Source organism: Giraffa tippelskirchi, chromosome 9 (genome assembly GCF_054371585.1).
Source record: "Giraffa tippelskirchi isolate mGirTip1 chromosome 9, T2T-mGirTip1v1.2.pri, whole genome shotgun sequence".
Taxonomy (NCBI): domain Eukaryota; kingdom Metazoa; phylum Chordata; class Mammalia; order Artiodactyla; family Giraffidae; genus Giraffa; species Giraffa tippelskirchi.
The window spans coordinates 14,028,016-14,034,015 of record NC_137283.1 but is presented as its reverse complement, the minus strand read 5'-3'; positions in this window follow the sequence as shown (position 1 = coordinate 14,034,015).

Sequence of the window (6,000 nt, the reverse complement as noted above, 5' to 3'; positions counted from 1 at the left end):
TTAACATGGTGGTGTCTTCTAAAAATTCACCAGCCTGGGAACTGGGCCCCGCTCACACACCTCTGACCACGGAGGAAAGGGACAAAGCAACAGGGGAAAGTCACAGTCATCATCATCTCAATGCCTGTCATCCAAGAAGGATGGGGTTAAGCTTCCTCATTCATGAAACAACCAAGGGTAAACAGACTGAGCTTGAAGGAATCCAAAAATCGCCTTCTTCTTCCAAAAGACACGCTAGTCAAATTAAATGGAGGCCTGAAGAGAGTTGACAGATCTCTGTTTTGGAAAAGGAGGTGGTGGCTCCTCTTCCAGCAGATGGAAGGTCTCTGTGGCCTGAGGGGGAGGGAGTATTTCTAGTATTTGGGCTTCCCACAGGTGCGTCTCCATGGCTACCTTTTCAATATCCCTAGAAACAAGGGCCAGGCTGATGGAGACATCTGCCAGAGGGCAACTTGGATTTTCCACATGGAGCCACCACAGCCTTGCTGGAGAATGCCCAGGAAGAGAGGAAAGGGGGACAGGGCTAGTTGAAGGGGCAACTGAAGGGCTTGATGGGCCAGCAGAGGGGACCTACCAACTAGCTTGAGTGAATGGCCCAGGACATCAGCCTTGGGGAAACCCTGGAGAAATGGGAAGATGGCTCGAGTAACAGGAGAGGTCGGCAAGGCTCATGCAACAGGCTCAGCAGTGGCCTAACATATCAGGAAGAGAGGCCAAGAAGCAACAATAGGCTGTCAAGGAAAGGCTGGGCTAGGCAGGGCTGCATGCTCCCAGAATCTTTGTACCTGTCCCTGGGCCTCACAGAGGTGAAGACCGTCTGTTGGTCCTGATAAAGATGGTCACAAAGAATGCCCCTGAGTCTGAGCAGAGAGACAGGGATATTTCCTGAGTAGATGGGGCAGAAGTTAGAGCCTACAGGAAGGTCTGCTGGGATGACCTCCAAGAATGGAGGTGGAAGAACCCTGCAGGTCAGGGGCATTTGCCAGTTTCCTAAGTGTTCCTGCCTGCATACTCTCATGTGTGGTACAATATGTGATTCTTGAGTAAAAGAACTAAAACCTGCATGATAGGGATCCCAAATTTCCTCCTTGCCTTCTAACTTTGTCCCTTTTTCTTATTTCTTTGCTATAGAGCTCCCTCAAGTTGGAATCCTTGACTAGAAGATAAGCCACAGGGCTTGCAAAAATGCATCTTGGAATATACTATGCTGACAATGGTGTTGGGATTGCACCAACGACCTGAGCAAGAGGCAGAAAACCAGGAAAGTGAAAGTCACTCAGTTCCGTCCAACTCTTTGAGACCCCATGGACTGTATAGTCCATGGAATTCTCCAGGCCAGAATACTGGAGTGGGTAGACACTCCCTTCTCCAGGGGATCTTCCCAACCAAGGGCTCGAACCCAGGTGTCCTGCATTGCAAATGGATGCTTTACCAGCTGAGCCACCAGGGAATCCCAAAGTGTGAAAATGTTAGTCATTCAGTGTGTCTAACTCTGCAACCCCATGGACTGTAACCCACCAGGCTCCTCTGTCCATGGAATTCTCCAGGTAAGAATACTGGGGTGGGTAGATGTTCCCTTCTCCAGAACTCAGGTCTCTTGCATTACAGGCAGACTCTTTATCATCTGAGTCAAAGTGACCTTTAAACCATGAGTTTCCATTAAAGGCAAAAACTTCTGCCTAAACCCAAACCAAGTGTCCATATATTCAGTTTTCCCTTTCTGATAAAAAACCCTGACTGTTTTAATCTGGGGTCACCTGTCCTTTAAGTACTCTCTGATGTGTCTTGGTTGAATAAAGTACTTAATTTCTATTTGAGTCACTTAAATAATTTTCTGATACTCAGAAAAATGGCTCTAGAATGTTATTCTGGTTGTGTTCCCAAAGTCACCTTTTGGCAAGTGTCCAGTGGCATTCAGGGATGGCAGGATAAGCCTCTCTCTGCTGTGGTGTTGGGCTTCTTTGTCCAACCTTGCTTTGCCAAGCACATGGCTGTTCAGGACAGGGAGAGTTGAGGGGGGGTGAGCACATAGGGGTTAGTGCAAATCACAATTCTTCACTCTTTTTTTTCTCTTGGCCACACTGTGTGGCATGTAGAACTTCCCTAACGAGAATCAATCCTGTGTCTCCTGCAGTGAAAGTATGGAATCTTAACCACTGGACCACCAGGGAAGTCCATGAATTAGTGCAGATCAGATGGAGCATCATGGTCAGCTCACCTGTCTCAGCCCATCTATAAGGAAAAAGATGGGGTGGAGTAGGGACAAGAGAGAGGAAGTTTAATGTCCTTGGGTACATGATAAGTATAAGCTTCATCTTACAAAATAAAGAATTCAAGAACTAGAACTTGCTGTATATTCCATGACTCCAATTTCTCACTCAAGTCCCGATTCTGCTGGGCTACAAGAAAAACAACCTCATTTCTTCCTGGGAAACCCCACCCTCTAGGTGGGCCCACAATCCCAGGTCTTGCACAGCACCAGGGCCTTGGGGAAAAGGAGCTCTATTTGGTCCTTAGTCATGGGTGCTCACAGGGATTCGTGATGACATCTGTCATCCAGTCTTCCCAACTCCTTCAGGCTGGGCAGATCTGGAAGAGAATTAGTATCTCTTTGTGAAGCATCAATTCAAGTCAACATGATCTCTAGGTGAGGGAACACCACCCACTCTGCAGAGGGTTTGCTTTTGCCAACCAGGGAAGTTCAAAGGAATTTGGGGATTCAAGACTGTTGAATTTGCTATCAAAATGTTTCCATCCCAGGTGTCAAGCTCTCACTCTTTTCCTATTAGCACCTCATAGAGGGGATTGTTTTCTTAATTTCTCTTTCTGATAGCTCGTTGTTAGTATATAGAAATGCAACAGGTTTCTCTATAATAATTTTGTATTCTGCAACTTACTGAATTCATTGATGGGTTCTAATAGTTTGTTGGACCACCAAAAAACTTAGAATTTTCTTTAGGATTTTTTAATATACAGTATCATGTCATCTTCAAACAGTGTGACAATTTCACTTCTTTTCCACTTTTAAAAATAGTTAAAATATATAAGGAATATAGAAAGATATTGACAATTTTAATCCAATAATCCAATTCATGGAGTTAAACTTGAAGGGAATAATGAACTTAAAGGAAAAAGATAAATTCACAAAGATATTTTAGGCTCTTACCTCCTTTAAGAAAAAAGCTAGAAATATGAATGTTTAACAGTAGTAACTCTGGTTCATTCACTCCTTCATTTCATAGACATTTATTTAGCTTTTACTATGTGCTAAACATTAGGTTAGGAAAAAAACAAATATGGCATTTGTTTAGGGATCTGCTGGAGGGAACGTGCAAACACATTTAGTTCACAATGTGAGAAAAACCACCACAAGGCTGATTTCTCATCTTTAAATGATTTCAGTGTACTTTCCCCACCACCTCCCCAGATGAATTGATTTCCAATTCATTTGACATTAATTTCTAATGTAATTGCAATCTGGTTTTATAAAAGATAAACAAAAATGATTTTTCAGGTAGCACATATTGATCACCCATAGCACTGAAATATTGAAGAGTCACAAGATAGGGGAGATGATATTTGCTTAACAATAGAATTGTATCCATCAAGTTTTAATGGCCTGAGAGAAGATGCATGGGGGGAAATGAGCATGATTTATTTGTAAATGTAAATCTTATCAGTTTTTAATGATTACTTTTTACTCTCTCTGAGCCTAAAATGATGCCTCAAAGGTGGCTTACTTCAAGATAGTAGGGGATCACACTTACTCTGTTGCAGGGCCCAAGTTAGCAGCCAGGTAAGCACATGGGAATAGGTACGTGAAGAGACCTAAGTTTACATCAGAGGATCAGCCTAAGTCTACATCAGAAGATCAGCTTGTTGCTGATCTTTCTTAACACAAAGGTTTTCTGTTCATAATCTCAAAGTGGAACTGAGGCTCAGATGCTTTAATGTTCACTTGATAATCTACTCTTCAAAGTATGTTTATGTAAAACACTAAAACTTTTCATGGTTGAATCAGACCTAGATGACGATTTAGGATGTCTGTAGTCCATTTCTCTGCCTTTAGATGGGACCATGGCTACTTCAACTCGGAAAGATGAGAATTTATCTTTTAAAAAAATCAGTGATATATCTGAAGCTTGCTAAAATGCATGTTTTCTAAATCCAACAAGAGACACTTAATTCAGTATCTCTAGAACTTGGACATATGCATTTATTACTTGACCCCAGGTGATTGTGAAGCAGATGAATTTCTAACCAGACCTTAAGGAAAATAGATCTATAGGAAATGATTTTAAGAAATATTAGTTCATCAGCTCTCTATAGAATTTACAAGCATAAAGAATAGTAACAATCATTTGATGTTTTTCAACATTCTATATAGCATTTATTAAAATTATAAATAATTAAAAATTATTTTAAAATTTCAAATAAATAAATCAGTGATAATGGTAATTGCCCTCAGAGCTAGTTAGCCATTTCTGCTAGTTTGCTCCATTGTTTTGAGATTTTAGCATTTCTTATGCTTCAGTATAAACTTAGTTACCAGGATCATAATTTTACCTTGGCCATCCCACACCCTGCCCCCCCACCCCCATTTTCCTCTCCACCTACTCAATACCTTTGGCTCTACTTGGATACTCTTATTATTAACAGCAAGTCTAGAAAATGGGAACAAATCTATAGCAACAAGAAGAGATCACTGGTTTCCTGGGGATTGGGAGGGAAGCTGGGAAGAGATATCAGGAAACTTTGGCGGGGGTGGGGTGGGTAGAAATATTTGTTATCTTGATTGTCATGATGGCTTCAAGGGTGTAAACACATGTCAAAAGTGACCAAATGGCACACACTATGTGTTATTTATTGTACTTTAGTTATACCTCAATAAAGTTATTTAATAAGTCCTTAGCTATCTGAACTTCTTTCAGATCCAGCCTAATTTAAAAGCTTTGGTTTTACTCATTTGTAAAGCCAGACCCCTCAGTCAATAGCTTGTCTCCCCAGTCCCCAGAGCTGGAAACCACAGCAGTAACCTAACCAAGCTCCACTTTATAAGATAGCCTTAGCTCCCTGTAATCATGTAACCACTTCACTATCAAAGAAGCTCGGAGAAATTAAGTCAGTTGCAATTTGTTCTTGTCAGAGAGCATTACACTTGCAGTTCTGCTGGTTGTGGGCGACTCTGACATTGGAGAGGCAATAGAGTGGACATTTCGTAGATGAATATTCCGGGGAGGACATTCAACTTCATGTATATTGCCCACCACCCCCACCAAGATCTCCTCAAGGCCGTGACTAAACCTTTCTCTTTCTGAATGTGTTTGTTGAGGTGTACTGGGGTCCACCCAGTGTCTCCTTCCCAGCAGCAGCCCTGTGGTGTTATGGAGAAGAGAATCTAGGGCTTCTTCCACATCAGGCCCCATCAGTCCCTTATCTCCATTCCCTTCATGAGGGAGCAGTGAAGAGCGGACATGAGAACACTGAGTATCTTAGAACACTTCCAGAGCCTTCCAGAGTCAAGGCTCCAGTTGCATTTCACTCAAAGGCAGAGGCAGAGGGGATTGATGATGAAGACATGTACCTATATCTTAGCTGCCTTTTTCTGGGAGTGGTGTGAGTCTGTGATTCTAATCACAAATACCCTTCCTTCCCCAAGAAAAAAAAATGTTTCTTCCTCCATTCACAAGGTGGGACAGAGTTGATGGAAGCCAAGCTTCAGATTCAGTTGAATGTGACAAAAGCCTGGCTCAAACAAAATGGCACAGAATTGGAATGTATTGACTATTATGCTAGGAAATCCAGATGTAGGTCTTCTCAGGCACAGATGGATATAGGTATTAAAAGGCTTCATCCTACCTCTAGCTCTCTCTTTCCCAGCTCTCTTGCCCTCAGTCTTCTGTATAGGCTGAATTCTCAATTAGACTCTTGCATTTTTGTGACCACCCGTGGCTCTTGATTACAAAGGCCCCTACTGATCCTACTGTATCCTAGATAAAA